The 25,511-nt window shown below is 34.9% G+C and overlaps 1 protein-coding gene and 1 long non-coding RNA gene across 10 annotated transcripts in view; one reads left to right on the plus strand and one right to left on the minus strand.

Annotated features, from left to right (window-relative positions):
• The window catches only part of LOC145694937 (uncharacterized), a 391,240-nt gene extending 367,174 nt beyond the window's left edge, over positions 1-24,066 (minus strand). For 7 of the 8 annotated variants that reach the window (XR_014133075.1, XM_081771721.1, XM_081771719.1 and 4 more), the window contains exon 1: positions 22,906-24,066. The gene's annotated coding sequence lies outside the window, so the exon portion shown is untranslated. The remainder of the gene's footprint in view (positions 1-22,905) is intronic. The other variant, XM_081771718.1, reaches the window with a different exon arrangement.
• The window catches only part of LOC145694939 (uncharacterized), a 337,759-nt gene that overhangs the window by 200,138 nt on the left and 112,110 nt on the right, over positions 1-25,511 (plus strand). The gene's annotated exons all lie outside the window — the stretch shown is intronic.

The following is a 25,511-nucleotide window of genomic DNA, read 5'->3' on the forward strand; positions in this document are numbered from 1 at the left end:
ACAACGGCGTAAAGAAGTGTAAGAGATTCAGCTATATGACACGCAACTCAATGTGCCCATCTTGCTAGCCCCCGTTTCGCTTTAATGTAAATATATATAAAAAGGTTTTTAGAGGAAGAAAGACGTGAAATATACTGAATACGATAAACATATATATGGCAGGGACGGGTTTCAAAAGTGCAGAAAAAGTCACGAGGTGGTGCCTGTTTTAAGTGAATAACTTCCGGACAGAATGTGAAAAATGAAATGAATATTACAAGAGAAAAATGCCGAAAAAATAATTTGATAGTTGATTTTTGAACGAAATAGTAACTCTTGGATTCACGTGTAATTATGATGTCATTTGTCACTGTGAAAAGACTTCGGAAGGCATGTCTATTAAGCTTTCTCATACACTGTGTAGCTTCTTTTTGTACTTCTTAACATTGCTATTCTATGAAAGCAAAATTGATTGTATTTGGTCGCGATAGGGTAGACGGTAAGGCGTCCACTTTCCAACTGAGCAACCACAGTTCGATCCCAGGACAAAATCTTGCGTTCTTCTCTTTTCCCAATGCACCTTTGCGGCTCGCCCAGCTTCCTATAGCACGACCAACAAGAGATGGTCTCTGACGTTTCTTACCACATGCGGTGGGACATTGCAGCCCCTACTTTGATACCAGTGTTACCAACCACGATCACTCTGTCTTATACCATTAATTAAATTGACGTTCTCTTACTGGATGCACTATAGGTACCTGAGAAACCTAGGGAAGTAATAGAAGCCTTGATTATACAGTTCCCCTATATTTCCTTCGAAAGCGAACTTATAATTTTAAAATATTTTTTAAAGTTTTAATTAGTACTTTGGTCTGGTCGAACAAAAGATGAGAGATTCATATTCGCTAAATGATGTTGGCATTGAGGCCTCCTTCCAGTGTCGTGAGGACTCTTCGGGAGCTACTTGAAAAAAAGAAGTAGCAATTTCAGTCTAGGAAGGCAGGAGGAGAACGAACGGTGAGGGAAGTCAATATGCTGGCCAAACATCATCTCAAAGACATGAGTGTTACAAAACGGCTCGTAGCCTCTAGCTCCCTGCGGAGTTACGCCAGGAGTTTAGTTTTAGACCAGAACTTTTCTCTGACGGTGCTCAATGGTACGTTGCCTTGTTGAAAACTGCGATTTCTTTAGCCATTTAAAAAATGTTTACATGTATGAAATGAATATTTCAATTTAAATCAGTTCGAAGACCGGGGCAAGAGTATATTACATGCATTCAAAAGGTAATACGATCAATGTGGCCGTGTCTACTAACTTCTTTTCCTACTTTAGATTTTGACTCGCCTTCGCAGCCAATCAGAACGCGTAGAATAATATATTCATATTGAATACCGTGATCTTTGTTTTCCAGAAGGGAGAAAAACATTAGTTCTGAGCATGTACACTTATCTACTTATAATATAATATAATCTCAAAATATAGGTAACACCAATTCCTAATAGCTAACAATCGCCGCTCCGCTACGTTCACTACTAGCCTACCTCTTTTCATTTGAAAATGGATAGTGATGATGCTGAACATGAACGTACTTTATAGTGTTTATTATTAAAACAAGGGCCGTATTAGATGTAAATAAGGCTATAATTATTTATAAAATGCACAAATATTCATTTCATATCAAGCACAGTATACTTTATTAATTAAGCAACGTGAAGACAGTATACAGTTGTCACCATGTACCTTTAAAACACTGTAATATTTAACAGACAATGAAGTAAACGCACATGAAGCAAACTCTACCATTTACAGGCCGTAACCATTTTTAGATCTGAGCATTAGTCTAATATTTGGACCGCTTAGATATGAAGTGGTGTCACTCCAAAATGAAAATTATTTTCATTAAGAACCTTGAAGTTCAGTGGGTAGCTCATGAAAAATTCATATTTTATTTTATGATTGCAACTACCAGTAAAAAAATAAGTTACGAAAATTTGTTTTTCTAATGCTGGTACAGAATAACATTCTCTTCATGTTATTTAATTGAGGTTTTGAGGTTCAAGGTTCTAACCGGAAAATTTTTCATTTTTGTAGTTAACACCACTTGTTATTTAAGCGGTCCATTTGTGCCATTTCTGAAATCGGAGATTAATTGGATCATCTAAAAAAAAAAAAAAAAAAAAAAGGTAAAAAGGTTAAATGTAAATAAATAGGAATTTTAATTAATCACATTTTTAACTAGAGATGGCCAAAATTTTCCGGAATCGGAAATTTCACTTTCCGGATTTCGAAAAAATCCTGAATTTGCAAAAGTTCGGAATTCAGATGAAGTACCGCATTCTGAAAAAATCTGTAATTTAGAAAATTCCGGGATTCAAAGAATTCCGGAATTTCCCGAATTCTTCCAAGATGGTAATTTTTCTGAAATCCGGAATTTTTCCGAAGTCGTAATTTTTCCGAAAACCTGACTTAATCCATATCAAAAATTCATTTTTCATTGGGACTGCTTTGCTTTGATACATAGGTGGACGGTTATATAGAACTTCCAATTATATAAACCTTTCCATAATTACACAGCACAGGAAGTCTAAAACCTGAGAGTGAATGTGAAACTTACTAATAAATTGCAGTACGTTTTTCCTACATACTTTCATATATATATAGACTATTCTAAACAATGCACTCGAATTAATAGTGACACCAGGTCCTAATTCGGTTTTCAAGAATACGAGGGTCGGCTGATAAGTTCTCGGCCTGACCCCCTTCCGAATGTACTACCCTGATGTAATTGATGTCATGTAAAATGTTGATATTTTATATGTTTAAGTACCAAATTTCACGATTCCACCATGAATGGTTTTTATTTTACAGGTAATTGAATGAACCATGGCGGAGTTAGATGTCAAATTCACCAAAGAGGAGTTGCGAGGTGTAATGGAATTCTTCTTCCTGCAACAGAAGTCGCCCAAGGAAATCCATGGTTGCATGCAATAACATTGGGTGGACAGCGCCCTTCATACTCCACTAGGGATGCGCACGAGACAAGATTTTAGATTGGTCTCGTCTCGAAAATGTGCTGTAAAAGTGATGTCTCGACTCGAAAAACGTATATTTTTCTATTGGAAGAGCTGTGTTTAGACTCGAATTTTCTCAGGAAAATTCTGTCTCGACTCGACTCGTGCGCATCCCTATACTCCACTGTGAAGAAATGGTGTGCGAACTTCAAGCGTGGTGAATTTTCAACAGAAGATGGTGACAGGTGTGGCAGGCCAGTGTCAGTGTCAACTCCGGAAAAAGTGGACCAGACTCATGACCTGATTTTGAGCAACAGACGGATTTCGCTTCAGGAGATAGCTGACAAAGTGCACACATCCAAAGAACGTGTTGGGTCAATAGTCCATTATCAGTTGGACATGCGCAAGCTTTCTACGAAATGGATTCCGAAATGTTTGAAACACGAAAGTGTGAGATCATCGCAGGCGATTTTACGGCATTTTGCGAACTCCGAGGACGATTTTTTGAATCGGCTTGTTACCCAGGATGAAACGTGGTTGCATTACTTTGATCCGGAAACCAAACAGCAGTCATGTGAGTGGCGCCACTCAGGATTTCCAAGGCCCAAAAAATTCAAAGCACAAAAGTCCGCAGGGAAGGTGTTTGCCTCAATATTCTGGGATAAGGATGGTGTTTTGCTCTCAGACTACCTTCCAAAGGGCCAAACCATAACTGCAGAGTATTACTGCAGTTTGCTGGCTAAGGTAAAGGACGCTATTAAAGAAAAGCGTCGGGAAAAGTTGACACGAGGTATCTTGTTCTTGCAGGACAATGCTCCCGTCCACAAGGCTGGCAGAACAATGGATTTTCTGAGGGACCTAGGGTTTCAGTGCGTTGACCACCCACCTTACTCGCTACATCTTGCGCCTTCTGATTATTATCTGTTTCCAAAACTCAAAACAGCACTGAAAGGACAGAAATTTCACAGTGATGAAGAGGTGATAAAAGCTGCGGAACAGTTCTTTGCAGACCTTGAGAAATCTTTTTTTTTTTTTTTTTGAGGGGTTGGAGAAGTTGCAGCATCGAAGTGCGAAGTGTGTTGACCTTCGAGGGGACTATGTTGTATAGCCTCACACTTTCATGTCTACAGCTCAAGTCCTTGTGGGTCGGGCCGAGAACTTATCAGCCCACCCTCGTATATGTATTGTAGTCCTTTTACTGGTATGTGAGATATAGAATAAAATGGTCTCCTCATTTAAGTATAAACAAAATAAAATTATTTAATTGCATTTTTGGGCAAGGCTTATCTATCTATTGAATTTATTTCATGGAAAAATATGGAAGTGTTCCATTCAGCGCTTTTATTAAAATTATTTCAATATATTTTATTCTGTTATCCAAATATTCGGTTTCAATTTTAGAAAAAAATATTCATTATTCGTACAATTGTTCAAATAATTATTTGTTATCCGAATTGTTATTAGAATAATGAATTTTGTTCAAATGTTCGAATTAAGCATAGATCTATTAGAAGAATCCGAAAATTACGGTGATTTATTAACCGAACAACTTCAATTCCAACTCTCTTGAAGGTGAAAGAGTGTAATGGGGAACGACCTATATTTTAAGGGTTAGTCTTGCACTTGCCGGTTGCATTGCCCTGATTATGGCGAGTAACCCATGTTAGAAGTAGACACCGTCCCTCATAACCTTGCTATTGTATACGGACACAAAGCACGAAAACTCAAAGACAGACACAAAATTTGGTTCTATTGAGAGCTGCCCTCACCGAACCTCGTCCTCATTGCAGTTTATGAGGGTGAAGGCGAACGAGGAAGAGGTTGAAATGTTTTGACGAATGAAAAGCAAAGTGATATCAACAACTTTATTCAAAAGTGAGGTTGAATTAGAGCCATTCAGTGATAATTTTATTGGTGGAGGATGGAAAATACGTGTGAAGATTTAAATATTACTATTACTATTACTATTATATTAATATTACTTGAGGACGGAGGTGATTCAATATTATTGGAAAGTAACTACAACTGAGATGTAATGGGTGAGGACGAGTGAGAATGCTCGAATTATATACAGTGGACCCACGGGTTACAAACTTAGTACCTTCCGTAACGTAAACCGAAATATTTTTCCCATTGAGAAAAAATGTAAATACAATATTAATCCGCTCTAGCCACAGAAACATGTTATTGTATGTATTTTTTTTTTACATGCTATAGTGTTTTCAATGATGAAGGATATAGAATGAAAATAATACTATCCTCTTTTAAAGACAAATAAGAAACATTAAATTAAATAAAACAGAAAGGGGATTAAAAAAAAAACAACATAAAAATGCATAAAAGAATATGAGTACTTTCTAAACAGTACACAGATAGATAATGTTTACAGCAAAAGTGAAAAAGCACTCATAGATGCGTAAAATTGTCTGTACGGTCGCGCGTGTGTGTATGGTGTTTGGATCCCGAAATATTGTTCGTAAGCCGTGTAAAAAAAAAAAAAAAAAAAAAAAAAAAAAAAAAAAAAGAAAAAAAAGAAAAAAAACTTGCTTGTAAAAGCGAATTGTTCACGAACGGAAAAGTTCGTAAACCGAAGGTTTACTATACTTGAGAGAGTGAGGATACGGAAAATTTCCAACCAAGACTACCAGAAAAAAAAAATTATAAAAGGGATAAATATCTCTTCGAGAAATTAAATGATTATTCAGTATTGACAGATCTTAGTGAAAAGAAAGCAATTCAAGCTCTGTAATCTGCGCATTTCCATAATATTTAATGGACTTTTTTTTTTTTTTTTTTTTGCTTAGAAAATGGAATCTACGTAAATAGTAGCTATTGTTGCTCTCGAGACATCAGAAGCATTATCTATCCTGAATACAAATTGTAATTTTCTCATAATTGGCAAGTAATTAATTAATTTACTTATCTTCTAATTAAAGTCTGTTTTTAAAATATTTTTCACAAATTAGATTTTCTCCCCAAACAATGCAACTACTTCAGCATTTAAGAAGAATAAAGAAACAACTGACAACGGGAATTCAAGACTTTTTCTACTAAAGTCTTTATGAAAGAATAAATTTGTAGAACAGTACCTTTTCGTACCCACTTTCTGTCCTTTTTCGTATTCTGTTTTTCTATTTCTTTTATCATTATGTAATTACTGATTCTGAAAATGGAAATTTGTGAATACCATTCATAGAAACACAAACCTTTAAATCCTCCTCTCCTCCCCTCCTCTTTCCTCCGTTCGCAAATCAGTTAGTCAGTTTTAATATATTTTGCAATTCATGGCAAATTTTCATCATGCTCTCCTAAACAAATAACCATTTAAACACACACTTTTAAATTTTCCGAAATTGTTCTTGTTATTTTTCTAACTTTCTTATTATAAGAGTTTTGTCATTTCTTTCAGGACCTTTCTTTGTGGAGAACTTTATTTGTTCTTTTTTTTAATGAATAGAGAAACACAAGTTAATTTTTCAGTATTTGTTTATTATAATAATAATAATAATAATAATAATAATAATAATAATAATAATAATAATAATAATAATAATAATAATAATAATAATAATAATAATAATAATATCATGAGGCATTTTGGGAGCTATTTGAATTAACTAGCGAACTCAAATCTAGAAAAAAGTATCAAGAAAGTCGAAGTGCTGACCGTACATCGCAGAGGTAGTTCTGGACTGTATTATCAGGAAATTTACTATTATAATTGTTTTGCTGATTAGCATTTCACACTCATATTTAAAAAAAAGAATGTTACCAAAGTTTAGTTAAGAATTAGTTGTGTAACAAAAAAACAAACAAAACTTGAGATTCCTCTATCTTCTCCAGAAATTTTCTACTTTTGTTCATGGGTAGAGCATAATGTACCTAACTATAGGGATCTACCCAAACTAAGAAGAAATATGGTATCCACTTGTTTGAAATCTTTCTTACAAACCTATAGGAAATATTGAAAAATAGAGTTGTCAATCTTTACTTTTGTTAGAACGTAGCAAACGAATGATAAATTTAGCGTCTCCAATATATAGCGAATGTAAGAAGCACGGGAAATTCTCATCTTAGTAAATATTGTATTGTATATCAGCAAGAAATGATTTTAGAGAACGAGATTTTTATTAGTAACAGCACAGTTCTGGCTCAAGTTCGATGTCCTTCAGCATCTCTCATTCCTTTACATCTACCAGGCAATCGAAAGATCTCGCGTTCGAATCATGCGGCCAGCCATTTTGACAGATATTTTCCTCAATCCCATCAGGAAAACGTTGGGGCGTTATATTTAACATATAGATTGGAGATGGCCAAAATTTTCCGGAATACTAATTCCGGAAAATTTATTTTCCGAAATCAGAAATTTCACTTTCCGGATTTCGAAAAAATTCCGGAATTCGGAAAATATAAGGGATTCAGAAAAATTCCGGATTTCGAGAAAATTCCTGGTTTCTGAAAAATTCCGTAGTTCGGAAATATTACGGAATTTAGAAAAATTCTGGAATTCGGAAAAAATCCGGAACTCAGAAAAATTCTGGATTTTTTCCGAAATTCGGATTTTTCCGAAATCTGAATTTTTTGAATTCCAGATTTTCCGAACTAAGGATTTTTCCGAAATCCGGAACTTTCCAGATTTTACTTTCCGGATTCCAGAAAGTAAAAATTCCGGATTTAGCCACTTCTAGTATAAATCTTCTATATCCGGCTAACTTTTTTTCCAAACTGTCAGCCCTTTCTTTCGTTGTCAACATCTATACAGTATTTCCAGTTTAAATTGGCATTATAGCTATATTTAGGTCAAATAAATATTAAAATAGGGTATTTAGGATCTGACTGAGAAGAAATTTTGAAAGGTAATTGTGAGATACGTCAATCCAACGCATTCCCACTAAAAGCGAATAAACGATTACACGGTATAGACTAGTAATAGGCAAACTATACCCTGCGGGCCAAACTCTGCCCCCCCCCCAATTGTTCTATCCCGTCCACGACATAATTCCTAATCTGAAGAATGAAAAGGATAGAATAATTAAGAGAAATAAATAATTCTGGATTATTTTCTTCTTCTTTCTTCCCATTTACATGTATGTTTAACTTAGTGACCACAATTTAATTAATTTATATACCTACTTTTCACGATATTTGAGAGTAAGGTACAGTTGTTGTTTTAATTAGTAAATCATATTGGCCTGCCTAAAGTACTTGTTCGGTCCCCTTCCTAAAATATTTTGCCCACCAAGGCATTAGACTAACGAGAAAGTCATGGAATTTGCAATTTTACCAAGTGAAGCGTCGGATAAGATAGATTGGAAACCTTTGTTCTACGATTAACACTGACAGTACTAGAATGTTGTTTACATTCTTAAGAACACTTGAAGACAGATTATAATTCTCTCGCACTCATTTCGTTGAAAAAAAAAAAAAAGACCGCCAGATATATATGTAAAAGAAATACAGAAAATACAGAGTAATCTAAAGATTTCATAGAAATTTACAAGATTTAGCACATACACATTTTAATTATCTATTTAATTAATTTTTTGTTTAGTCAGTGACGTAACTAGAGGGGCAAACGGGGCTTGCGTCCCGGGAGCCGGATTGGGAGAGCACAAAATTTGGCAAATATTTGGGGGAACGTTTTGATTTGGTTGGCCAGGGGAAGGGGGGGCACTAAGGAGAGTCCTTGCCCCGGGCGACAACTAGCGTATTTGCGTTGCTGTGTTTAGTTAAAGAAAGGAATAAACTTCAGTCCAATAGCCCATATAAATTTCCTCACGTATCAAAAGTCTCATTTTGTTTACGTAAATTTTTTTTTCTGTGAAAAATGTTGGAATATGTTAAATAGTGGTCTACTTTAATATATAGATTTTATATATATGTGTGTGTGATCATTTCAGCCTGCCATTTTCTGGTTCAATAAAAAAACAAAATGGGTGAATCTCGCGAATTGCCAAAGATAGTGATAACTGTTATATTTTCTTCTATCTTTCCTAGTGGGGAATATATATATATATATATATATATATATATATATATATATATATATATATATATATATATATATATATATATATATATATATATATATATATATATATATATATAAAGAAGAGAATTTGCCTACAGACAAAGATGAAAAATAACCTTTGAAGGTGGAGAAGTGTGTATAATGGCGTGCAGATAAAAAGTAGGTAGAGGGGAATATTTGTAGAAGAGAAAGGAATGAAAAAGACCTTTCTTGTGCCTCCCTCACCATTATCAGGTTCCCGACTCCTGATTCTATACCTCGTCCTTTTCTACTGCTGCTGTATAAGTGTGTATATATATACATATACAGAGTTGTTTCTTTTTCCTTGCTGTCGTCCACCAGGGTTCATATTATGACCTGCGCAGTAGCCAGAAGAGTGGACTTGATCAATAAACATACCCTCTTTTCTCCCCCTTTTCTCTTCTTCTGTGGACTTACAACAAGCAGTATTTTCTTCAGTATTTTGCCTTGCCTTATAACTCTCACTTTTCCTTCTCTACTTCTCTCTCTCTCTACAGCAGCAGTTACCATCTTTCTGTTGGTTTCTGTCCTGCTTCTCTTTCTTCTTGCAGTTGCTGTCTTTGTGCTGTGGTCCACAGCGAAGACACATCAAGTCACAAGACGTCCAACATCGAGAGAGAGAGAGAGAGAGAGAGATGTTCTTTTGTCTTAAAAGATTTGGTCCATTTCTGTAAGATGCTTCTTCACCGCCTCTCTCCCACCCAGCGACACACACATAGACAAAGTGCTGAACAGGCAGCTTTAGGAACAGTCTCCTCATCACTCCCTCGCTCATCGTCTTTTTCTTACTCTACCTTACGACTATCTTCTTCCACAACATGTTAGAGACTTTGGAAACTAATGAAGTCCATCAGAAGTCCCCCTTTGGCAAAAGACACTGGTATTGTCGTGTGGTGTCGATATCCAACATGGCCTCCCTATTTCTACGTCACTGAATCCATACCCCTCTCCCACCGCACCCCACCTACTGAAATGTCCCTTACTACTACTAAACCCCTCCCTTCTGTCCCTCGTTCTCTCTCTCTCCCCCACCCTCCCCTAGCACACAACTTTTATTGACATTTTCGATTGGACGAGAACGGTGATTGGGTTGCCAGGCATGACTAATTGCCCACCCAGTCTGTATACGTGGGGTTTTAAAAGTAGAATGCACACTGAAATGTCAAACTTTTATAAAACATTATGGGGAGAAAAAAAGTACAAATTAAAGAGAGTAATATGTATGTGTGGTGAAAGTTAAATATGTATAATTCTACTACTAATGCTGATTCTTTCGTATTGATTAAATTAATCGAGAAATGAAGTATGTTAATTCGTTCATAATTAAGAAAAAAAACATTTTGTTTCTAGATTAGGCTACCATCGCTTTGGTAAACATTTCAAATAGAAAACATCAGTGGAAATTTTAAGGACATCTTGGTTTACGGAGGGGGGAGGGGGAACTTGACGAAAATCACGACTAAAAACTGAGTTTTAAACATGATACTTTACTACTAATAATAAAAAATAAGGAATCAAAGTTTACTTCTCTACAGTCGTTACATTGAATCAATGTATCAAACTGGCCTATAATTACAAGTGTTCGCCCAAATTTAGGAACATTTTATGAAATTTAAATTACAACAATCATATTAATAATACAAATTTACTAAAGTGCTATGAAAGTCTCAAATTAGAAACACAATACTTTGCCATACATTACCATATTATAATAATTATGCAGTTTTAGGTAGATTAATTTCACTGTACAATAACATTGGAATACATTTCGTACAGCTAAATCACACTAGTGTGTAGTTTTAAGAATAAATTATTGTGTAATAAAACTTAAAACTTGAGTTATAAGCTTTAATAAAATAAATTGTCTTTTTAACAACATAATCTCTTTTAATTCCTGAAACATACGAAGTAGTTAAGCAATTCAAACGGTGAGCGTTTTGCTAAGTATGAAACACAATAAGTAGTTAAGCAAATGAAATGTTGAGCGTTTTGCTAAGTATGAAACATAAGAAGTCGTTAAGCAATTCAAACGGTGAGCGTTTTGCTAAGTATGAAACACAATAAGTAGTTAAGCAAATGAAATGTTGAGCGTTTTGCTAAGTATGAAACATAAGAAGTCGTTAAGCAATTCAAACGGTGAGCGTTTTGCTAAGTATGAAACACAATAAGTAGTTAAGCAAATCAAATGTTGAGCGTTTTGCTAAGTATGAAACATAAGAAGTAGTTAAGCAATTCAAACGGTGAGCGTTTTGCTAAGTATGAAACACAATAAGTAGTTAAGCAAATGAAATGTTGAGCGTTTTGCTAAGTATGAAACATAAGAAGTCGTTAAGCAATTCAAACGGTGAGCGTTTTGCTAAGTATGAAACACAATAAGTAGTTATGCAAATGAAAAAAGAGCGTTTTGCTAAGTATGAAACACAATAAGTAGTTAAGCAAATCAAATGTTGAGCGTTTTGCTGAGTATGAAACAAAATAAATAGTTAAGCAAATCAGATGGTGAGATAGCTAAGTATGAAAGAAAATTATCTTTAATAAGCAACAGGAACTTAGGAACTGCTGTCCAAAAAAAAAAAAAAAAAAAAAAATATTGAACCATGAAACTATGAACATGAAAGAAATAATAAACCATCAAAACGTTGGGAATTATTTTCTTTGATACTCGTACAGTGTTATAACTTGTTTGTTTGTTGAACTTTTCACGTCTATTTGAAGCACCGAGACTATATGAGACTTGGACATTCAATTGAAGCTGAGATCCGAACCACTGTAATGCGCTCAAAATCTTTTATGATCTTTCACAGGGAATCGTACCTGTTGCTACGTGAACTAAAGGAACACGCGCAAACCACTAGACTAGCGGGGAGGGCTGTTATAATTTATAGTAAGTCTGCAAACTGAAATATGTTTCATGCTATTCAATTGAAATAATTATTAAGCACTTTTGGCGTATATTTTGGCCTTTTAAAAAGTATATTAATCTGACGAGATTTAAAGTACGTTCTTTAGGACTCTGAAGTAGAGAACAGTATCCTAAATCAAAGTTGATAAAATGTTTTTGTAGCTATCATTTTCAGCTGTAGATCGTAAATATCCGCGCAACCCTGTTCCAAATTTTAATTCAATTCTAATTTTGATATTTAAAAAATAGCTATACAAGTGGTTAGTTAATTAAGGACAGTCATTTATTTAAAAAAAAATATATAACCAATTATTTTCCTAACTCTCCTTCCCGTATCCTGTATGTATTCATTAAAATATAAAAATTTATTCAAAGTAAACATCTTGTTATTTGTGTGTGTGTGTTAACTTTCTGCAATGTACACTATAACCTTGTGTTCCCAAATGGTTAATATAACCACGCATATCAAAAGCATGCGGCTACACAAGAATACGCAGCTAAATAGTCGGTTACTCAAGAACACGAAATTATATGATTTTTTCTATAAATAAATTTCAAGAAGTGGCAAATTTTTGTAACCCTCTTACGAAATATCTGTATGTTCATATATGTTTTCATAAATGTAGTGTGTATGTATTCATTAATTATTCATGAGTATAGGGGTACAAAAAATGACTAAAATCGTGTTATCACATGTCTATTATTATTTTCACATTTACAAATTGTTTCTGTCCGTATACTCATTAGGTACACCAGATGTTCAATGTACATTTTTACATTCTCAGTACAGTTTTTAGTAACCAATGTTAGGAGGAGTTTTAGACATTGTTCACGCTGATTATTTATGACACTTCAAGAAAGTTCAATGACGGATGTAGCCCGGGACTTGGGGGGACCTAGCTTCCCTCAAGTTTTTTGAGGGATAAAATATTTGAAACTATTATTTATATGTTTTTGAAAGTTTATAGTAGCGTTTCCTTTTATTCTTTGTTGATTAAAAAAAAAAAACATTAGATATAGTTTGAGTTGCAGTTCTTCTGTTATGCAATGTGTAAAACGACACTTGAGATCAACAATGCCAAAATCCAACCTAGCCACAATGTCCATCGGGACGGAGGTAAGTTGGAAACTTCTGTAGGACACATAAAAAATCGTAAATAAATGATATACCTATCTGGTCCCCCCAGTTTTTACCTTCTAGATCCGCCAATGGGACAGTTAAACAATGACCAAAAGCCATTTCTGAAAAAAAAAAAAATTGATCAAATTATTTTGAATTACTGTCTAATTTCTTGCAGTATAGATATGGTGCTGTATTATTATGATAATTTTATCTTCCTCTTCTCTCTAAAATCTTTGCATTAGTAGTAAACCAAAATTAAAAAAAAATAATCTAATTGAGTAGTAAGTTCAGTACATTGGAATTGTAGTTGTTTTTCTTTTCTATTTTATTTATGAAACTTTTATTTATTTGTTTGTATCTTATTTAAACTTCAGAAAAACTAAGACAAATCTTCATCATTATCCTATAGACAAAAATTTCTTAAATATATATATTTTTAAATGTAAAGTTTACCTACAATAAATTTTCATCTTGTTTCTGTATTTCTTTTCTCCATCCTTCCCTTTCCTTCCTTTTTCTTTAAACAAAATTAACACAACTTTTAGATTTCCTCCATTCATTTTACTGCTTGTGACATTTTTCTTTGTGTGATTTATTTATTTTGAGATGGCTGATTTACTTTCATATCAAGTTACATTAATTTTAAACCCACTCTGGACCAAGTTTTTTTTTTCAAACTGACAAATCCAGTTTTTTCCATTTATTTATTTTTCATTTTATTTTTTTATTTTTAAAAAGAAACATGTATATCTCATTTCATTTTCACGCTTAACCAATCTCTCTCTTGTATAAAATCTTAACACGTTTTATTTTCTCGGAAGAAATGAAGTGAAAATATGAATATCATAGAGATATCACACAATGTTTATCATAATATCGCCGCAATAGCTCAATGGCAAAGCACTCACTTCTGATGCTTGATATATTTGATTTTATCCCAACTGGCACCAAATATGCTTTGTGGCGGCCAAACACCGTGTACGTGGGTTTTCTCGGGGTTTTTCCTTTTCCTCCAACTTTCTTCGTTCCGACGTTTTGTTTATTATCACCACCGTCTCTCTTAGCACCTACTTAAGAGACAGCATTACTGTCTTAAAAATTAATTGAAAAAATGATATGAAATCTTTAAGTTTTACGTCTCACAGTTATGCCGGCTAGGCTAAAGGAGACGGTGATAATCAGAAATGAAGGAAACAGTGGAATGAAGAAAGATGGAAAAACACGGGAGAACCCTGAGGAAACCCATGCACACGGTGTTTGTCAAAAAAATTAATTGAAGAAAGGGCCTTCTTGGACTTAGAGTTTGGCATCCAACTTATCCATCTAAGAAACAAAATAAATCTCTTAGTTAAGTGACTAGTCATAGAAAAGTCATTACATTCTACGTCCCACCCATCTAAGAATATCATAAGAAAGAAATAAATGTAATGAACAACTGGTTCCGCAAATACGTAGCAAATTAAGTCAGCTTTAAACTTTTGAATTAATTCCATTAAAATTTTGCTTTTTACATTTAAATGCCGATCAAATATGTAACATCTGCGTATTGATAATTTTGCTAACAATCATGAACTTGCTGTGTACTTTACTTTAAGTATTAAATCATGCCAATTCATCACAAGAAATAAGCTCACTTTTGCATGTAATTTTATATCATTTGAATGGTAGGAAACTGCTTGAGAGTAGTTTCAGAAAAGGAGATAAAGGTCATTTGTCGGCTTAAAAGATTTACTTATATATAAGACTCATCTAGTTTTATTTTAATATTTGAAGAACAAATATATTTTCACTGCATATTATATTTGAAGACAAAGGTAAAGTATATTCCCGAATTCGGGGCGAGCCATAGGAGGCCCAAGGCTGGATGGAGGGAAAAATCCACATTTTCTAGACTTTGCTACATGAATAGTCAGTAACCTTATTCATGCAGGGGCGTCATTTTTTGGGGGGGAGCAGGAAGGGAGTAATTGCCCCCCAAGAGTTTGAGGAATATATATACTTCAATATATACTGATATACTAGTACAAATCGTGAAAGTCTTATGTCGGTGGTGCTCTTGCCTCCCTCAAGCGAAGTCTGGGATGATGCCCCTGTGTATATGAGACGAGAAATGCATTTTCAAATTCGAGACGAGACGAAAAAAATACGTACTATTCTCTAAATGTTCTTGAGACGAGACAAAGAATTTCACGATTCTCGTGGGTAACACTACAGAAGCAGTTCATGCGTTCACCGAAGTCTTAGATTTCAAACACACTTTTAGTGTCACATAATTGATAGTATGAAAAATTATAAATTGATAAAGTGACTGTACAAATAAAATGAAGAGGATTTATCAATGTTTAAACATACACAAGTAATTGTACAATATACTTTAATAATAAATATGGTTTAAATGTTATAATATCACATCCTTTCTAGACCTCTTGTAACTCGGAAGAATTCTGATAACTTTCAGATCAAATTAAGGTGAAAAATCAGGATATAAATTTTTTATTTATATTTACGAAACTAGACAAAAAAAAAATATTTCTCATCTTGTCTCGTGGGCAACACTAATTCACACTGTTCCGATATTTCGTCACATCAAGAGGTGATATGTTAAGCACCGCGTTCCAGCCCCCTTTATTCCCCAGGTTTCCCCAGGTATTAATTTTTTCCGAAGCTTAACTAACCCCTGAGTCGTGTTGAAACGAAGGTAGAAAGAGAAAGATATATTCCCGTCCCCAACTGGATTGGATCCGGGCCGCCATGTTGGTAGGTAAAATGCCTTAAGTTTATCATCTATGCCACTGCGATTCTTTACTCGATAATACAGTGACTTTTTAAGCACGGAAACAATGTTCTTGGATAAGCCTATGGACGCTACTTGATAGGCGTTTACTGAGTTATTGAACTGTACATAAAACTGGATACTGTTGTATATCTTTAAAGAAAACAAAGAAGATATCAAACAGCATTGAATGAGGAAAACTTCTTGACATTTTAATAGTCAAATCCTGTGCATCAGCGTTCGAGACGTGCTCCATTTTTCATTTATTTATTTTCAAGAGAAGAAAAAGTGTGTGTTATAAGCCGGCAAATATATATAACGATACTATTATAACATGAAAGATTAATTTAATAAACATAGGTACATGAAAAAATCATTACGGAATAAGAATTACGCAGGGTTACATTCATGCAGCTGTGGTTTCTGTGTTCATGAGATAGGTTGGATGTGGATGCAACATTGAAAGATGTGGTCGGATGTGGCTACAGTGTATATCCAATGATAAACTCGAACGTGGTTGCAATATCTATTAATTGTATCCATCACACTTGTACATAAGGAATAATATCTGTACATAAGGACGGATATTTAGTTGCAATATCGCTAGATAAAATATGGATGTGGTTGAAGAAAATATCCGTCAAATATGATTATATTAATTAACTAAGGTTTAAAGCGGTTGCGATATCTCTCGGTAAAGTTGGAAGTGGTTATAGCGACTTGATAAGGTCGGATATTGTTGTAATATTTGTGGATAACGTAGGATGTGGTTGCAAGATTTGGACGGAATTTGGATTTGGTTGTGGTTAGAACTAGATGCAATGGACGCGCAGAAATGCCTATTATAGAAATCAAGCTACGGAAATAATTATTCTGTGAATAGATAGAAATAATTAATCATCCTCTCTTAATTTGAGATCTATATTTGCTTGCATGAATGTATCCAATAAAATATTTTACATTATTTATTTTTGGTAGAATATGTTAGCAATTTACAAAAAGAATGGATATTTCAAATGAAATTAAATCTATAATTTTACGTTCTTCTTTTAGACTAGAGAGGAGCCAGTACCTGAAGTTTCTTTTCACATGCTGAAAGAAATTGTAGTCCTTATTTTCGTGCTAGGTCACTATGTTTTACACCATTAAGAAAATTGCCATTACAGATATACCGAAAAAGAATTGACACGTGAGTAGTGGTAACGCCACTGCAAGCTGACAGAGAACTTCTCTTGCTGGCTACTCTATAAACAAGATGAATGATTTGTGAGTCAATAATTATAAATGAATTGGTGGAATGGAAATGTAGGAGGAAACGAGAGTAAACAGAGTAAATCCACAGACACGATGTTGTCATCCCATATCCGAATTAGAAATAATATAAACATTTTTTAAATTTTTTCCCGAAGTGCATAACTCCTTCTCCTTTGATGCGGGGCTTCAGATAACCACTTCACTTGCTCTCCATACGGGACGTCCATGTGTTCAAGCGGCCAGGGACCGAACCTGGAATCTTACGTATAAAAGGTGCGTGTCAACCACTTAATTCCGAGAGTTCAATATTGGTTTGGAGTTTGTTGTGTTTCTCCGAAAGTTATAATTCTGCATTTTGGGAGGAGTTGAACAAGTCCCAAATTACCAATTATTATCAGTGATCTGCAGTTTCCTATGTAATGTTGACTCCTGTTTCGTATAGGAAAACTAGAAATACGTCCATCATGAACATTTCAACTGGTACTGGGGTTGCTCAAAAAGGGTGCACGCACTGTCAGATGCACACTGTGAATATTGTGGAATGTGAATAAGTGAAAAGTGCAACTTGAGAGTTGTTTCCTTTTCTCCAAGACCACCGACTCTCATGTGGATCCAAATTAATGTCTCCGTCTAAAATGGAATTTAGAAGTATTAGTAGTCACACACAAAGCACGTACGCGAGTTTCCAGCTATTCAGGAGAGAATACTGAAGAAAACATTATTATTTTAGGTAAATATTCGATTATTCTATTCCGTAAGATAACATATAAGTAACTCCATGCAGTGCTTCTTTCAGAAAAGAGGTTCAAGGGGGGGGGGGCACACTTAGTATTCCGGGAGGGCACTGCTGATACTATTCTATTTATTATTATATTATAGACATATTATTTTGGTCTCCTCCGGGGGCACTCTGAGAGCTGGCAGTGCCTCCCAAAAATACATGTCTGGAAGAAACACTGACTCCATGGATATCAAACCAGGAACTGTAAACACTAAAGTCGAAGATTTTGACATTCTCAATCAGAAGTGTTGTAAGCGATGCCGTAAAACGAACACACCTCAAAATATAACAAAATGACGGGTGTAAAAATATTCTGAGAGAGTGAGTGTAATTTATAAATCAATCTTAAAAATCGTTTTCTTCAGGCAATTATAAACTATGCTTTGAGGTCAATTCTCTAAACTCAACTCTACTTTTAGAATTTTAGTGAAAATTAGCGTCAATTACCCGCTTCGTTGGGTTAAAATAAGAAAAAAGTAGTGATATGTTGCGTTAGTCAGTCACTTTTTACTGTAACTGAAGCGCTATCTAATAGACGATGTCTTTTGCGATGCCGGTCATTTTCGATTATATATATATATATATATATATATATATATATATATATATATATATATATATATATATATATATATATAGGGGCGGATGCAAGGGCTCTATAGGGGCTATAGCCTCCCTTGACAGTCAGGTATACAATGGATAAAATGGGCTTCAAACCTGCTTTACGCTGGATAAAGTGTCAAACTATGGTTTAGCCCCTCCCTTGATCATATTCTGGATCCGCCACTGTATATCTTCCCCTCCCGTCCACTAAGTTGCACCGTCAAAGTAAAATGATAAAAATCATCCCAGGCCCGAACCTCATCTGTGTTGAAAATTTGACCCAGATCGGTCGAGTGATTCAAGAGTTATTACGTCACAAACTTAGTCACTTTCACTTTTATATAGCCTATAACCCAAGAACAATGAAGAACACAGAAGATTTAGAAAGTGAGTAAAGATGGTATATGCAAAATGATATATTACGTCAATTAATGATTATTTTTAAGTTTTTTTTTTATTATGCATAAATTTGAGTACTCAGCAACTTGTAAACTACACATACAGATTTCTGGCCTGTAAGAGGAGGTTTACGCACAGTTATTAGTTTATTTATTATTATATATTCTATAAATACTACCTGGCTCACTTTATTATTTTTTTATTTTCATTCACTTTATTTTTTTATTTTTTAAATTCTTAATCGTCTTTATGTTATTAACTAAAATTCAAAAAGTTGAACTAAGCTTACGGAATAGCCTTAAGTTTATTAACCTATGACGAAAATACTTTGCACCAAATTGTGATGGTTGTTGAGATAGATTTCCAGTCTCTGTATAATAATAATAATAATAATAATAATAATAATAATAATAATAATAATAATAATAATAATAATAATAATAATAATAATAATAATAATAATAATAAAGTAAAAACTCAACCTGCAATGAAAAAAATAACATTCTATTGTGACCGTCTTCAATCTTATAATAAATAAATAAATAATAAATAAGCAGCAACTAACCGCTTCATTAAAGTGGGCAGTATCACAGTTAAAAGAGTAATTATTATTTCCTTACAAAGATATGTAGGTCTAAATACATAAGATTTAAGTCAGGTCTTGACAATTGTTAAGAAAGAAATCTTTCTCAATGCTACTATTCCTGAAGATAGTACCCACTGCCAATGCCATTGCCCATCACATGAACCAGCCCAATAATATGGGACAGTAGTCGATGTACCTGTTGTAATGTAAATTTTGATTTTTCTCCTCCTATTACTTCTTTTGTAGATAGAAACCAGGGAAGTTTAAAAAAATCGACTTCTTGATGATCAGACTTCTTCAAGGCGTTGAAACTCTTATTTATCTTCTGTTTCGTAATTGTCGCTCTTTCTAATCTTTTCTCTTCGTTCTACTCAAACTGCTAATCAAGTTTTGTTTCCCTTCTTTTTACTTCTTAATAAAATTACAAACCTTTTTAAGGTGTCAGCACCATCATTTAAAAACAAAAATCTAAAAGTTTATTGTATGTGACACACTTGTCTGCATCGTATTAAAAAGTGCTGCATCTTAGTATTTCAGCGGAGCCATTTAAATGTATAAATATATCATATATTTAACTTACATTACTTCCGTAATATACATATATAACGATATTATAGGCATTATAAGATAGAAAATAAAAATTTAAATTAAAAAAATGGCCTGTCAGGTATCCTACCTGGAACCACGCGCAGACAATCACATATATCAACTGTTTTGGATAGAAGAGATATACTCGTCTTTAGTGCGAGGGGTCCCGTGTTCGATTCCAGGTATAGACACTCTGTCGAAAAAGTGTAAAAAGCTTTTTCAGGCCAGCCATCCTAAGGGAGATTTTCCTGAGTTTTCCTCATTCACACTAGGCGAATGCCAGGATGGCACCTAACATACATCAAGTATCCCAGGCTGTTTCCTTTCTTCCCAAATTCTTTCTTCCTTTCCTTTCCTAGGAAAACGTGATCGCCAAGGGACGCCATCACTAATATGTGACGAGTTAACATGGCCATAGGCCCCGAAAGCCCAGAAATCTAATAACTAATCCTAATCCAAAGAAGAGATATATTTTGACTTCGGATCCAAAATAGTTATGATTTCAGTATTTGGTTTTTACCGTTCAGGCTTAAAGAGATTGTGATGAAGCTGAAAATACGAAATAATGATGAAATAACAGAAAACGAAAGTAATGTACTGAATGAAAATATTACATATAGAATTTCTCTGCCATAAAACTTGCATTCGTCTGAACAGGATTTGAACATGTAAACATTCAGTATAGCAGTCAGCACTTATCCTAAAACTTTATGGTCATCCGTTGTGAAGTGCACATTATTGTATTGAATTTAAGCTACTACGCTTCATACCCATAGCTCGCTACGCTAGTTTACTGATTAATACATGCGCCTTTGGTGTCCGGGGTAACGAGTTTGATTCCCGATGTGATTGCATTACAAACTTTGAACATATTAACGGTGATTCTGATTCCACCTTAAACTGTAGGTCCACTTCTTATTTAGCCTCGATACTCAAAAGGAACGTTAATCTTCAATAAATAAATAAATAAACTTCATACCTATAGTGTCTCTATGGATAGGAACTTGGATACTCTTGCTAGTTACATAGACATGCTCAACTATCCCTATTTAAGCTACAGTTTAACATTTTAGATAGAATGATTTTTAATTGAAGTGTTCGTTTTCTCAAAAACATCGTTTACTTTAATAGCACAATAAATATCAATCTATAACTGAAGTGTACGATCTCTTTACAGTACATGTGCTACAATGAATATGTGGACCCATAATCTAAGAGAGATTCAAACTTCTGTACTCTTCCAGGGAATCCAAATCAAGTTTTCCACACTAATAACATACGGTGAAACCCATAACTTTAGATGAATATCAGTGCTGATCGTTCGCAATTGTTTCTAAGTGCGATTCTCATGCCTAGAATTACACGGGAAAAAGTACAGATATTGGCCACTTTTGTCACAAAGATGTGCATTTTAGCTTCAAACCCAAAGAGGTTAAGCTTTTGCATTGTCTTTTGAAGGACGCAATTTCAAATTGATACTGTAGTTAGTTACAGAATGTAGAAATTGATCGGCCCTATATATATAACATCAGAATTAGTCTAAAGGAATCTAATAGAGAGCATTGTATAAGGACTTAATGTAAATAAAATGCAAGTTTGTAATGTGTGTTTTCCTGGTATGGTGAATGCGTTTGAGTAGTATAAAATGGAAATATACCTTGCCACTACAACAATTTTTGTTCATAGCAGTCCACTAAATTTCTTTTCCAACTTTCAAATTTCTGTGACGAGTGATTTCAACGTTCGCAATTCAACGTAACCTAACCTCATATTGTGTACATGCTGTTTATGATGTTTTTGTTTCTTTCCTATAATGACAACGTTTCAGTTTTTGTTTTCGTAGGTATAGATTGAGTCCCAAATGATCATTCAAAGCACAACTAAGAATATTTATAGCGGGGTCACGGTGGGTTAGCGATACAGGACTCACATCTGTTACAAGGGGTCTCTGGTTCGAGCCCAGACCATGTGAGTATGTGGTGGATAACAGGGTCTTCGTAGATTCTCCCATTTTCTCCCACATTCTCATTCCACCAATTATTTTATCATCAATTACTTTCATTAGTAATTCATCCGTTTCTTTTAGTCTAAAGAGGATAATCATGGAACGTAAACATTCAATCATTTAATTACGTCCCATGATTATGCCGACTAGGCTAAAGGAGGCGGTGATGATGAGAAATTAATGAAATGGTGGAATGAAGAAAGTGAGAGGAAACGGGAGAATTTCGAGAAAACCCACGCACACTGTTTTTGTCCGTCATAAAGCTCACTTAGTGCGAGCTGGAATCGACCGAAGGACCCCATGCACCAGAGGTGAAAGCTCTACCACTGAACCACCGCGGCCTCTTGTAAGAATATTCATCTGAGTAACAAATCTGTGAAAAGTAGCAAAAACGAAACAGCGAAACGAACTTATACAATAAACAATAAAAGTAACTCTCTCTATACATTCTTTTATAAATGAATGATTTTAAATAAAGTTTACTCGAAGTAGAAAGAATGTTATTCTCTGTAAAGTATTGAAATGCGTACTCACTAATTAGTCTATTCGTCACAAAGATATGAACATGAGAATACAAAGTTGTGAAGGCATGTATTTCTGGTGACAGTTGTACATAATTTAAAATGTCAGATTGAGAAAACAGAATGAGCTGATCAATGAAACGGAGGGAAATCAAAGCCCGTTTTTCTGGTTGATGGGAATATTCAGTGTTGTTCTAACTTTTTTCTATATCACTAGCGTTGTTCAGAGATTATGATTTAAAAGTTCCAAATTATTGTTAGATTTTTTTTAATGATACTAAATCATATTGAAACTTGACTCCTCGCGTATCTTCTAGTACTACCTTACCTTCGTCTTTAAGTAGTGTATTATTATCCATGTTCCTTTAGTGCTGTTTCTTGAAATTCCAAAAATAAACACAGTACAGCATTTGTCAATTTATGTCACAAAATTTCGCTTTTGAAATTTACATACCCAGTTACACATTCTTCTTTTTTCTTTTTTTTTAAAAAAAGAAAATATAAATAAATAAATAAATAACACACACACACTAATGGATACATTTTCTTCCAATACACTTAGTACTGAAGACACTACACATTAAGATTCAAGAAACACTAACATAACCAAGCTTCTTTGCCTGTGAACGACGAAAGTCATACTGGTTGAAGCAATATAGTTTATGAATAGAACTAAACCCTTTTTGTCCCAGTCGGTATGTGCTCTGGGCTCCACCAACCAACCTGGCTAGCTGAGGGATTTTATCAAGAAAGGGAAATTTTTAGTAGGGGAGGTAAATAAAAAAAAAAGACCACGATTAGAATATGAATCACCTGGATTGTGAGTGTTGTAGCATATTCATTTTTTATCTGCCCATAGTCATATATTTTTTTCTTTCTTCCCATCCCTTTTGAGATCTAATGACCTTGTGCAAAAAGATTATGAAAGGGTTCTACTAAGGCCTCTTGAATGGGTTACAAAATTAGGATGAAAAAGAAATCATGACATGAAACTTTTTTGCTGTTTTTTTACCTCCCTGATATCAATACCGAGGACGGTCTGTTTCGGGACGTCGGGTGCCGGAGAAGGTGTCTGGACAGGGAGGAAGCAATTTCTACGGAGGAAGAGGGAGGAGGGAAGCTGCGAGGAAAGGGTTCAGAAGGACAACCCGGATGTGGTGTCGAAGAGGTAACAGAACTGGAAGGAGGGGGAGAGAGGTGAAAAACGCTATGCAGAATAGACTTAACCATTCTTTTTAAGTTTTTTTTTTACCCTTCCATCGAGGGTTGAGAACCACTGTGGGGTCTGTCTGTCTGTCCTACCTACCCCTTCCACTACTAACGCTTTACTCTTTACCACCTTTTCTTCTGATGCCTTGCGTTTCTTTTGGGGATCCTAATATATAAAAATCCAACAACACATACAACAGCAAACTCCACTGTAGTCTCGGATCCCAGCTGGTGAGAGGCTTGATTGAAATTGGGTCGAACAAGGAAGGCATAGGCTGAGACGCACAAACACACACAGGCACACACAAGTACACTGTGAAGAGGTATAGATAAGGATGGGTAACTCAGTGTATGTAATAATGGTTTATCTCCCTCCCCTTTCGATATGCTTCTGTTATTTAAAAAAAACTCTTTGAGATGCCTCCTTTAAAATAGTTTTCCAAAAGGGGTTTCAGAAAAAAAAAGTTTGTGTGCGTCACTGCAGGATGTCGTGGTGTGTCCAAGCCAACAACGGTTTGTGAAACTGGAGGGCCTTTATATATATATTACTTTTATTACTATTCTTATTATTAAAAAGAAGTAAGGCGACAAGGGTATGTGTGTTGTGTCCCGAGAAGAGTTTTAGTGGAATAGTGAGATACCATATGGAGAAGTTAAATCTAGAGTGGAGCCTTTGGTTCTCTTCAGCGAATTTACTCTTTCACACACGCACACACATAGATAGAGAGAGATGCAGATCGAAAAGAGAATTTGGGTTTTTTCTGTTGAAGGACCCTCTTCAGTAACACTGCATCCTGTATCCTATCAGGACGAAGTATCTTTATTCCTTTTTCTACTTTCCTCCTCGACTTTTGGTCAACTTGATTTCCTTCCAATTTCGTGTCCGCCTGTGAGCTTCTGATCCGAAGTAAATTGGATGGCTTTGGCGCGATCGTCAATGGTCCTAGATCCACTTGGCAATCCTCTCTCTCTTCTCGCTGCAGGCGCCATCTTATATTCTATCTTCTCCTCTCTCTCTCTCGTCCCTTCACCCAAATCGTCCTTCTCTGCGATGACCGAGCGAAGGAGACTTTGCTGGCAAAGCCTCGATAAGAAATCTCCCTCTCCCTCTTTTTTTTATCCTTGGTCCATTTTTCCTCTATCATTCACTTTCTTTCCTTTTCTTTCTTTCTCCCTATTCTTCTTCTTCTTCTGCCATAGTGGATGCTGTCTCAGCGAAAAAAGAACTGTCAAAACTGCTGATAAAACAGGGCAACTTCCCATCTCTCTCTCTCTCTATCCGCCTACTACGTCTAATGTGATTGTAAGGAGCTGACCAAGAGTGGAGAATTCCAAGCAGTTTTGCAAGAGCGTGCACGGATTCCCAATATATCACCATCAAACACACACACACACACACAAATTCACGTGCATCTTTGCTCACGATTTCTTATAGAGGCAACCATTAAACTTTCTGGACATCTTGCTGACGGTATCAGAATTCGTCGACTTTTTTTTTTTTTTTTGGTAAAGAAGGTTTTAAAAAAATAAGTCTCCTTCTTACCTCACACTCACATTTTCAAAAAAAGAAAAAGAAAAAGAAAAGAAAAAAAGGGCAAAAGTTGGCATTTTAGTCATCATGTACAAGCTTACCATTGGCGTTAACATGTGCATTAGTTACTTCCACTTGACTGTTTCTCTATGGTGGGTTCTAGAAATTTATCCGTTGGTTTCGTTCCGTTCCCA

This window comes from Thermobia domestica, chromosome 9, assembly GCF_964235325.1.
Source record: "Thermobia domestica chromosome 9, izTheDome1.hap1.1, whole genome shotgun sequence".
NCBI lineage: Eukaryota > Metazoa > Arthropoda > Insecta > Zygentoma > Lepismatidae > Thermobia > Thermobia domestica.